At 32.4% G+C, this 12,769-nt stretch overlaps 1 pseudogene across 1 annotated transcript; it reads right to left on the bottom strand.

Annotated features, from left to right (window-relative positions):
- Positions 1-6,267: 6,267 nt before the first annotated feature.
- On the bottom strand, positions 6,268-9,084 carry LOC124831521 (eukaryotic peptide chain release factor subunit 1-3 pseudogene; annotated as a pseudogene). The gene is made up of 2 exons (XR_015786988.1): positions 8,757-9,084; positions 6,268-7,744 (listed from the first exon to the last, which is right to left on the bottom strand). The product of XR_015786988.1 is annotated as a eukaryotic peptide chain release factor subunit 1-3 pseudogene (transcript).
- Between the last annotated feature and the right edge of the window lie 3,685 nt (positions 9,085-12,769).

Raw genomic sequence — 12,769 nt, forward strand, 5'->3', positions numbered from 1 at the left:
AAGACGTTAACGAATCATATTTAGAGTAATTCACATACAGAAATCCAATGCCAGTAAATGACCGAACATGGTAAAAGGAAAATTCTACTGAAGTTGGACGAACGCTATTTCACCAAGATTGATTTTAAAATAAATGAGTACGAGCGCTTGGTATAAGACCGAGCACTACTCAGCATGAGCGCTAGGTGTAAGACCGAGCACTAATAACTTCTAAAAAAAGGCTTGATAGATATATTAAGGTACTATTGAAGTGGTGTTTACGAACAACAGTAATATACAATTACATAAATATATATTTTGAGTTTATCACAGTAGACTCAGGCACAACTATGCTTGGTCGAACGCTCAATCATAGTATTACCACACGAGGGCACTCGTCCTACCCTAGGATTCTCTCCAAATGAAAGAATCTCATTTTAACTATGTTCACCAGAAAACCGAACGGTCAATGACCGTTCAGTAACGAACGTACTCTATCATAGTAAAAATTTCATATTAAGATCTCATTGATATTTAACTCATTTTTCAATACATCATTTTTGAACCTTATAACTTCACATAAAACATCAATTGACATACTTCGTAAAACCTATATCATGTTAATAAATCATACTCCAAACAATTACTCATATTTACATTCATATACTTCAAACATCTCAACCATCATGCATTATATTCATTCATTCCAATAACGTACGTTCATACAGTACAACAATCATACATATTAAATTAAATAAGCTTCCCTTACCTGGATACGTGATTGAACGTCCTAAGGGTAGGTTTTGGTTCGTCCGACTACAATCTTTCTACCCTCAACGATCAATAACTCTTCAAACTAAACCACACAATATGAAACCGAAAATATCTTAGATTACACGCCCGCATGCAACCAGAACTTGGTTTGCATGTAACAGAAGAACGAACGGCTAAGGAGAAGGAAACTTACTAGTTTCAGAACTCGGAATTGTTCGATTCAGAATGAAGCTTACGACGCCGGGAACGCTTCTACGGTCTCTGAATAATGATCGGAGAAGAGAAAGGGTGAGTTTTCTTAGAGAGAGGATAGAGTTTCTAGTGAGAAGGAGGAGAAAATGAAAAGTTCAGAGTTTGGGAAGGAGGGTGCATGCAGAGGAGAGTGGGACGGAAGTTTTAGAAACAATCATTTTCTTCCCACGTCCAAACGAGCGTCCGCTCTCCTGCCGACACCTGTCTTCCACTATCTGATTTTCTAATCTTCGGTGATTGACACCTGGCGTCCACGCAGAGGGTTTTAGGTGCGTTTTTAATGAGTTTGACAGGAGGGGTTTGGGTGTGTTTAACGAGGCCTGACATCTAGGATGAAACCAAAATTAGTAAGAATATTTATTGTAAATTAGGAGTGGTTAAACTTGGTTTAGTCATGTTGATTAGAAAACCATGAGTGATTAGAATACTTGTTGTAAACCAAGAGTGGTGAGAATACTCACTGAGATCTTAGAGAGACAAAACTCGTGAATATGAAAAGATCAGTTGAACCCTTTAAGAGTTCTTAAAAAAGAACTAGATGTAACTCGTGTTGAGTGGACTAGTATAAAAATTAGTGGTTTGTTGTTTTGCCATTCAAAACATTTTCCATTTACTTATCTCATAAAAATCAGCATCTAAATATCTTACAATTCATATACATTTTCTTTACAAGTCATTAGACACTGCTTTGTGAAAATAATTTCAAAAACAATATTCACCTCCCCTTTAGTGTTTTTTCCTGTGATTTCAGTTGGCATCAAAACTTACCTCACTAGTGAGTTCCTAACATAACTTCAGGAAACAATCCTAATGGACAATGGAAAATTAAGGATATGCTGTCAACATGTCTCCTCTATTCAAGGGGGAAGGTTTGACTATTGGAAGCAAATAATTATTGCATTCTTTGAATACATCGACATGTGTGATGTGGTTAAGAATGGTAACTATATACCTTTTAATAATAAAGGAGAGCCTTATAGAAAAGCTTGTGGTTTGATGAGAAAAAACACATGTATCTCCTTAACTCTAAAACTCAAAATTTGCTAATGTGCACTTTGTCTGAAGAAGAATATAGGAAAGTATATGCATTTAAAGGAGCAAAGGAGATGAGGGATGCTCTAGCTGTCACATATGAAGGCTCAAATGAAGTCAAAAGAAATAAGTTGAGTCTGTTAATGTGTGATTACAAGTTATTCAGCATGTAGACAACGAAAACATCCAAGCCAAGTTCAATTAGTTTCAAACAATCTTAAATGATTTAAGATCGTTGGGTAAGTAAGACTTATGATAATTTTGATAATATTGACAAAATTTTTCATAGTCTTCCCGCTTAATGGAGACCACAAGTCATCGTCCTAAAAACCTCAAAGAATCTTGATAGCATGAGCTTAAAGGTGCTTGTTGGAATCTTAAAAGCACATGAATATGAGTTTCAACAAGATAGAATCATAAATAAAGAAAAGAACATAATGTTGAAAGCTTAGAAGCCTGTCAGAAGGACTTCCACAAAAGTCGTGAAAGTAGAAGAATTTTCAAAAGAGTCAACTAATGAAGAAGACTCCTTGGAAGAAGGAGAAGAAGATGAACTATCGTTAATCTCTAGGAAGATCTACTCAATGTGTAGAAGAAAGAAAAAAGGATGCCCTGGATCAACTACCATAAATGATCAACGAAAAGAAAGTCCTCTCGTATGCTATGAATGTAAGAAATCAAGTCACTTCAAATCTGAGTCTCCTAATCTTGAGAAGAATAAAAGGAAACCTGATTTTTCTAAACAAGGAAAGAAAAAGGAGCTGATGGGTACTTGTGAGGATCTAGACTTCTCAGAATCAGATGAAGAAGACGAGGAAGCCAATCTATGTCTCATGGTAGATGATGAATAATGCTCGTCAAACTACTTTGACAATGAGGTAGATTTCATTGACCTACACTATGTTATTGAAGCTTATCACGTGTTATTTTCAAATTCTTCCAAATTGTCAGAAGCTTTTCCGTTCATAAAAAAAAGATTTCAAAAGAAAATGAAGTTTTAAAAAGTAAACTAACATTGTTTGATGATGATGTTAAGAATTTTCAAAAATAAATTATCCACCTAGAAGGGCAACTAAATGTTCTAAAAAGAGAAAATGAAAAGCTTATTTTAAAAATGAAAAGCTTGTGGAGAATATAATTATTGCTGGAGAAGCTAGGCGTATCGAGCTCCTCAAACATGAAAATGACATTTTTCATAAGGTGCTGAATATTTGAAGGAAATGAACGATTAGGATTTCTAGTAAAAGGAAATGATGTAGACATCCGTTTGACAAATGTGACTTAGAATTTAATGGCAACAACACCTATAGTGAATTCAAGGTTAAGACTGATTATTTTACTAAACCTAAAGAGGAAACTTATAACAATGCTCTAATTCTTGGAAGAAGAAAAATGAATAAGACTAACAAAGTAGGACCCAAAGCAATATGGGTACCAAAAGACAAAATCATCTCTTTTGCATATTTTCTTGATGACAGCAAAGAGACCTCATTCATGGTACCTGGACAGTGGATGCTCATGACGTATGACAGGTCAAAGGTCTATGTTCCAGGACCTCAGGAGCAAGAAGGGAGGAACAATCACATTTAGTGAAAATCAACAAGGTAAAATAATAGGCATTGGAGAGATAGGTATGAACACCTCCCCTTCTATTGATAATGTTTTATTTATAGATGGCCTAAAATATAATCTGCTGAGCATAAGTCAATTGTGTGACAGCGAATACAATGTTACCTTTGAAAATGACCAATGTAAAGTCCTAAACAATAAGGGTTTATTAATATTTATTGTAAATAGACAAGGAATCTTTTACAAGATAAATCTAGGATGAACTACATGCTCAAAGTGTCTCATGCCTGATGTCAATAAAAGAGAATGCAATCTTATGGAATAAGAAATGTGGACATGCAAGTATGAGATTAATCTTAGAACTACAATGCCATGACCTCGTGAGAGGATTACCCAAAGTATCATTCAAAGATACCATCTTTTGTAAAACTTGCACGGAGGTAGACATGTCAAAGAGTCTTTTAAAAGTGAAAACATTGTTTCTACAGAAAGACCTCTTGAGCTATTGCATATAGATTTATTTGGACCTATAAGGACAACATCTATGAGTAGTAAACGTTATAAAGTAGTAGTAGATAACTTTTCTAGATGATCATGGGTTCTACTCTTAGTCCTTAAGGATGAAGCATTTGAGGCCTTTTATAAACATTGTAAAAGGATTGAAAATTAAAAAGATTGTAAGATTATTTCAATCAAAAGTGATAATGGAAGAGAATTTTAAAATAAACAATTTCAAAAATTTTGTCAAAACTATGGCATTAAACATAACTTTTCAACTTCAAGGACATCGCAACAAAACAGAGTCGTTGAGAGAAACAACATATCTTTACAAGAAATGGCCAGATCTATGTTAAATGATTTTAACTCTCTTAAGCACTTTTGGGCTGAAGCAATTAATACGGCTTGTTACATTTAGAATAGAGTTTATATTAGACCTATCTTATGCAAGACGCCATATGAATTATGGAAAAATAGAAAACCTAACATATCTTATTTTCATCCTTTTAGTTGTGAATGTTCCATGCTAAATACCAAAAATAATTTAGAGAAATTTGATTCCAAAAGTGACAAAGGATTATTCTTGGATATTTTGAAACTTAAAGGCATTTAAAGTCTATAACTTGGATATTTTATTACTTTTACTATCTTTGATATTTATTGCTCTTTGATTTAATTGTTTTAATGTTTGCATTAGTTAGAATATCATAATTAAACGTTTAATTGTTGTTTTCATTTCATGATTTTATTATAAGAAAATTATGGTGGACATTAAAAGAATAGAATTCTGAAAAGTTTCATTAAAACTTGAACTAGAACGCGTTTAAAAAATCTGTCAAAGAGCCTACGGCTCAAGCGATAAAATTGGTACTCAAGCCGCCATTCGCGAGTAAGAAACAGTAGGTTTTAAAAATTTGAAACTTTATAAGTTAACCCTTATATTTCTCACCTATTTAAAACCCATTACCTTCTTTGCCACAGCCATCACTCTCAATACACTATAAATTCCATAATTTCTAATCCTTGAATCATAAACCTTCAAACCTTCCATTTTCATTCTCAAGCACTTTCTCTTTCTTTGCAATCACGAGTAAGTAACATCAACTTGTTCATTCATTTTTTTTCGACTTTTTTTTCACTTATTAGGGTTTGCTCAAGTCACATTTACGGCTTAATAATCTCTTTTGGTGAATCTTTGTTTAATTGCGAGATTGTTGTGATTGAATAAGTGATTTTGAATGCTACCTTCATTAATTTCGAGTGTGAGAAATAACCGATCTTGCTATTTTGACGTAAAAACCTTAACTTTGTTCTTGCATGTTTAAATCAAGGAATGTTTCGAAGGTTTTGATGATCTAACTTTGAGAAAAGACAATCAGATGAATGTTTTGCTGTTTAGATCATAGAAATTTATTGTTACATGATGAATTAACTGATAGAGAATAATTTGTTTGCTAAAATTGAAAATTAATGATGTAAATGCAGTTGCATGCGAAAATCTGAGTTTGTGTGCTTGATTGATTGTTACATGGAGGAAATTAATTTCTAGTTCATTGTTGATGTAGAATGGCACCAAAAAGAAAAGTTGTGTATGATATATCTTCTGCAAAGAAGGAAAAGGAGTAGCTGCTTCATCGAAACCGAAAGAAATTGAGCAAGTGGAAGAGCTATCTGATAGCTCTTCAAGCAGTCCTCCAATAACTCAATTGTGAAGAAGGGCGAAACATTTGGCACCTGTTAGAGGAAGGAGAATATTGAGGTCAAGCCATGTAGCATCATCAATTGGCAAAACTACACCCGTCCCTGCATTCACCACTCAATCAACTTCAGAATCCACACCGTAAGAATCATCTTCTACTACTCCACCAACTCAGAGGCAAGAGGTTAGAAAGAAGAAGGAGCTAGCACAACCATCCGCTCAATCGGACAAAATTAGGTTCCAGACCATTTATGCAAGTATGTTTCATCTATCTTAAATTCTACAATTTCTTGTGCAGGGTTGTCTACACTTAACATAACCAAGAACTACACTAAATGTAGATGCCTCCACCCTAAAGACAGGACAACTCATTGAAACATTCATATCTTTGAATTGAATAATGATTTCCAAATGAACATAAAATAATTAACCAAAGGAAGTTAATGAAACATATATGATGCATGTAACAACAAAGGACAAGTTTTAGTATCATAAAATCCAAGTAAATATCCAGGAATTTTTGAAGCGGAGGCTATAGTGCTTCATTCTATTATTGGAAAATCTGATGAAAGCACTACATACTGTATAACAGATGCTTATTCAGAATCCTGGCTCACTTCTCCATCATCAGATAACTCATCAAACGATCTGATGTCAAGCTGGTAGCGTAGGATACCACCAATACCACCAAATCCTCTGCAAAACTGTGATCCCTCTTGGGATTTGTTGGTCACAAATTCCAGTGAGCATCCAAATTTTTTGTACTCATTCGCAAACCACTCAAGCAACGGCATCTTCTCCTGAACTTCTAACTCTGCAGAGGTGACAGGATCTCTGAAATTGCTCTGATTAGCCTCTTGCTCCTTGTTGAAGTGCTTTATGAGAATCTCACCAGTAGAACTATCTTTTTGTACATATCTGTTAATATCCAAATTTTCCCACACAATAAGTATTTCCACAGCACCCATCTCCAGAGCCTTCAATGTGTCATCAACCCCAAACACGTATTTCCCAGTATCCTGGCTGATTTCCTCGAAGTATTTTCCTATCAATCGTTTTTCTTGAATGAATTTCACATTAGATAACAGTTCTGCAGATAACTCAATAGCTTGGTTAAAGCCATTTTCTCCACCATAGGAAACATCAACCACATTCAATATTTTGGCTTGCAATCGAGGATCAAACATATCTGACTGGCTAAGCTCTGTCTTGAAGTCAGCTGAACCAGCAAGTATAAGTCCAGAAACATTGGGTTGACTAGTAGCAGGATTGATGAAAAACTGAGTAGCAAGTTCTGCAGTCTTCCTGACATAATTGTGTCTCTTTTCCATGCGAAGACGAGCAAAACGCAAAGCAGATTGCCCTCCTCTACCGTGTTTCTTTGGTAGATCAACAGTAAATTTATGAAGCACTTCACGTGTATTTCCACTTAGAGTCCCAAAAAGGGTTCCATTTCCATCCATAATAATAAAACCAAACTTGTCATCAGATTCTAAAAGTTCATTAAGAGCTTCTGTGTGAAACTTGTTGTCACAGAGGTAAAGTGACGCATTTATAGGCTTGAAAGGTTCAAAATCAAATGTCACCTTTTTTTCCTTGCCATCGTCTGTGACAATGGTGCCAGTATACAGGACCAAACCATTGGGAGGAACCTTATTATACAGTTTCAACCTCTGTTGAGCAGAAGTAATGGCAGCCAACACTGACTGCCGGTTCACCCTACTTTTGATATTTGAAGCAGTTCCATATTCATCTCCCAACATCTTAGTGACACGAGAAATTTGATCACGAGGAGGCATAATCAGAGAAATCATGCTTGTACCATTTCCTCTTGCAGATTCCAATGCTTTGATCAATTTCTTGATCTTCCATATCTCAATATTCTTGTCTGATTCATGACCATCAGCCATTGTAGGCAATAATAGAAAGAATAGCCTAAAACTGTAACCAAATGGAAGGTGACAATCATATAACCATCACACAAAAACACTTCCAAAATCACAAATAAATTAGTATATTTACTTGTATTATTGAACAATATTAACATAATTAAGAAGGAATATTATTTATATCTGATACGTATGCATGCTTAGTGGATGCTGACAGAATCAAACACCAGTAAATTGATAAAGGATCTTCTTAAATGATTGTAGACCCAAATAAGCATTAGCAGTGAAGCACGTGAGAACAGCAGTGCCTAACCCAAGATCCAACAGAACTCTAGGCACAAGGTGCTCAAAATAATTTATAAATGATATCATAGCTTGAAGAATAATTACATAAGTTCATTACAGTAAACAACCACTTACAGTAAACAACCACCACAACAACTGAACATTACTTTAATACCTGCAAGCTACCATGATTTCATAATTGGTAAAGTAAAGCAAAGTTACAGAGGAACAGTGGTCCCACGAGTAACAAAAACTATGATTAGAACTGTATCAGGATACCGTTGACAGGTGAAAAAATTGAATCCAAAATAAATAAAAATAATTATTACACAAACAGAAATCCGTAAGATTGCCACTTCTGCAAAAAAAAAAAAGTTAACTGCAAACAAAGGAATTCCATTAGTATTGGTTTTAAAGCCTGAAACCTATTAGTCAACCAAAGTTCATATTTTCACACTTCCTTCTCCATTTTCGTTCAAAAGACCCAAACTTAGTTAGAGTCAACTTCAGTATTTTCATTATCTGTATTAACAAAATAAAAATAAAATATATTTTTTAAAGGGTCCAATTTTCAAGTCAAAGCCTGGGAATTTAAAGTCATACTGCAACCCCAGATGGATATCCTGCTATCAACAGTACCCAGAAACAAATCAAACCAAATAAGAAAACTTGCTTCTGAAAAACCATAAATAAATAGAAAAAAGTTGACGAGCAGAAGGTCCAAGTTGTGATTGGAGCAAATCTAGGAAAAAAAATGGAAGTGATGTGTATGTACTCACCTTTGTGTATGTTTGGGTGAGAAATGAGAATCTCTCCGGCTAGGGTTTTGGTGTGCGCTTCTGGAGCAGAAACGATGAAGAGAAGAAGGAGAATTTTTTATGGATTATTAAAACTAATCTTCTCTGCTTTGTTTTATCTTATTGATCGTTCTTTTCTTACATTAAGCTAAATTGTTCTGTTGTGTTGACGTGAATTTGTTAATTTCTTTTCCTAAACATCTATTAATTATTCATAAGATGTAATTAATGTAATAACTATTGTAAAAAACATCTATTGTGGAAAGGCTTGCATGGGTTTAAATGAACGTGAAGAAGAAATGAAACTCATCAAGGCTCACTTTCTAATATTTTTTTATGATAAATTAAAATTTATTAAAAATTACTACATTCATTTCCGTTAATTTACAGAAAAATGAACTTCACAAAAAAATTTAATTAATTAGTTAGTTACAATAAATTTCATTAATATTTTGATCTTATTTTTAAAATATTTTTGTAAAAATATAATTAAAGTAACACTAAATGTCAAACATTAATTAAAGTTAAGGTATTTTAGAAAAAAAAAAGCAAGTAAAAGTAACTAAATTCTTTTATATTTTTAAAAATAGTGATTTATTTTCTTAAAAATGAGGAAAGAGAAAACATAATTTTGATGAGTTTTTCTCATTTAATTATTCTCTTATAAGCAATCAATCGAAATCTAAATTGTTGTTTTTTAAATAATAGATTTCAGCAAATCATAAGACACGACTTAAATAATATAGAAAAATATAACTAACATTCCTCAAATGGAAGACACGACTTAAATAAAAAAAATATACGTGAAAATTATTATTTTATAAATTATTTAAGATATTAACTGTTAAGCAAATATGTATATTTTTGCTAAAGTTAATTATATGATTTCAATTATTGTTTTAATGAAATTATGATTGTAAACAAAAGAGATAGTTTAAACATTATAAAGGTAATAGTTAATTAAAATAATTTGTTAAATATTTTGTTGTTAAACATATTTTTATTCATAGGAATTCGATTGATAGACTCATTGATTGATTATTGAATAAACTTCTAATTTTTGTAAATTTCATACAATAAATAAATATAGTTACAGGAGATACAATTATTTAATATTACAAAGTAAACATTTAATAAATCAAATAACTCACATAATGATTTTGAATAATTAGAAAAAATTTATAACTTCAATTTATTTTATGATGTTTAAAATTAATAGAATTTTTTTTAATAATGGTAATTGATAAATTAGTAGATAATAATGTTAATAAGGTTAATAAGATTAAGAAACATAAATTTTCTTTCTAAACAATAATGAAGGACTCAATTTCAATTCATTTAATAAAATAGTTAATGTCAGTTAGGAAGAATTTAACTTGGTTTTTGTTGCAAACAAAGGGTCAAGAATGTCCATCCTCCACTTTGTAAAATGTTATAGGAAGTAGATATGATGCAACTTCTTCTACTTGCTATTTATAACGTTGTCATGCTTTTGGTAGGGTAACACTTATTAATTTAAGTAATCGACTTGTAGGACTCGTGTTACTTGTGTCCTTGCACCAAAATGGTACTTGCAAAGGCCCTCACGCAACTCACATATGGTGTAGTCAACTTGGTCTATGGTAACACATTTCAATACAAGTCGGTTGCAATCTCTTTTATACAACTCGCCACCTACCAATGTATAGCGAGCAGCTTTTCTAACCATATCTTTATCTTCATCCTTCAGGGTGACCTTCGTCTTGAGGTATCAGAAAAATATACCATCTAGGTTGACTCAGCCTCGTATATAAGCATACATCCATCCATCCTATTCGTGGATGGTGAGGACAATATTTGCTATAAAAGCAAGTGATATCGCTCATTCTTCTTCATACTCGCCAGTTTGGAGAATACATTGGCTCTCATGTTATTTCCTCTAGAGAAATGCTCAAGCTTCACCTCGGCTAAACTATCAATCATGTTTTTGACCAAGTAGTAGTATTACAACAATAAAGCGTCAGTGACTAAATAGTCCCTTGTCAGGTGTCCTATTGTTAGTCAGGAATTAGTTCTCTCCCACTTCTCTTACTAAATTAAGGTTGGTCATGATGTCTTCATATTCAACCTAGTTGTTGGATATCTTGAAGTTGATATGCGACGACTTCTTTATCAATGTAACACCCCAATTGTAAGACCCAAGAATTTATACAATTTTAGGTATAAGTTAATTATTGAAATATTGTATATTAATAAAAATAAGTTATATTTTATACAAATGTGATGAGTCACTATTTTGTCTTATTCACTTAGCTTTCTGTATCAATTTTAATTAGTAAATTGTGCTTAATTGTCGAATATTTTCTCAGTCTTTCTATTTAGGTTTAATTTGACCAATAATTCTTATTTTAATTAATTTGAATTATCTGAGCTTAATTATTTTCATTATTATTTTCAGGACAATTTTAGGAATTGTATTTTGGGATAGAAATTTTTTGTCATTTGAGAATAGGCCCAAAAAAGGGGGCGAGGGGGGGGGGGGTGGCTGACCTAGGTTTTAGTGCCTAGTAGCCACCACCCTTAGTTTTCCTCTCTCATTCTTCAATTTTCGTTTTAGCTTCTAAAGAGAGCTCCCATGAGGTTTTTATTTTGGTTTTATGTATTGAACTCATTTTCATTATAATTCATAGTTGAATTCGTTTCTGCACTTGTGTTTGTTCTCCATCAAGAGGATTGTATTCCCCTATTGCTGTGAGCTAGGAAGAGAACGTGTGTGTTCTAGTGATTAAAGTTGAGATTGTTCTAAGGTTATAGAAAGTTGGGATTGCTTTCTGGGTTGAGATTGTGAGGTGATTCACATATTGTACTATAAGGTATATCAAGTTGGGAAAGGAGAGTATATTGAGAGGGGAGTTCTCTGTATTCTTGCTTGTATAACTCTATCATTATAGTAGTTTCCTTCAACTCTAGATGTTGTAGGCTTGACCAAACCAGTATAAATTTTTATGTTGATCTTTCTATTCCTTATTTTTTATTATTGTTCATATACTTATTTGATTGCATTCCAAGAAAACTTCAAACATTTTGAAAAGCTTTTGAAAGAACAATTTTTTAAAGGGTAAACCAATTCACCTCCCTCTTGGTTGAGATTATTGGTATCACTTTTTCTACAATATTTAATACATGTACAATAAAGTGTTTCAATACCTGTATATCTTATTCTTGATATATGTGCAGATTTTACTAAAACAGAAAGATATGATCAGAATCACTACTTCAAAGAAAAAGATGTTGTGAGAGATGAAGAACATTCTAGAAATATTTTTTTAAGCCTTCTGCTACGTCATATCGTACAAGCTCGATTTTTCTTAAGGTTATGATAAAGTTTTGTACCGCTACAAAGTAGACTAATCTTTGACTTCCCACCTAAACACTTTCTTTATAATATCACCATAACTTGTATCTTTAGCTGAAATATCTTTTTCAAACTCTTCTTCGTTATCAAGCTTTGAAATACCTTTTATAAGGTATTTTTCTTTTTTTGTTATTCTTACATATCATAAATCTTTTTCTTTTTTTTATTCAAGATTCATAAAATATAATATGGATAGATATTCAATATTGAAACAATATTTTATTATACACATAAGTTCTACTAAATAAGAAATGTCTACAATTCTTTTGCATCAAAATTGTCAAGAGACACTTTTCCATTAATTATAACAAAGCATTTGCAGTCAAAGACTCATATATATAATATATTGGGTTTAAAGAGTTTCTTTATAAAATAGGTATAATTAGTACTCTAGAACATAACATTTGTATTTATATCATTCACCATATGTTTTGGAATATAAGATCCATTGACTATGATATCTCAAATATCTCTATCAATTAATTCAATGAAAATTTTCATTTACTTTTGAGAAAGTATAGTTAAGTTTAGAAAAACATTAGTAAGCTCTTAATGAAAAATCTTCAAAAAAAGGTTATTTTCCATTAGCCATTTAAAAAGA

Source organism: Vigna umbellata, chromosome 5 (genome assembly GCF_029865625.1).
Source record: "Vigna umbellata cultivar VRB3 chromosome 5, Vumbellata_1.0, whole genome shotgun sequence".
Classification (NCBI taxonomy): Eukaryota; Viridiplantae; Streptophyta; class Magnoliopsida; order Fabales; family Fabaceae; genus Vigna; species Vigna umbellata.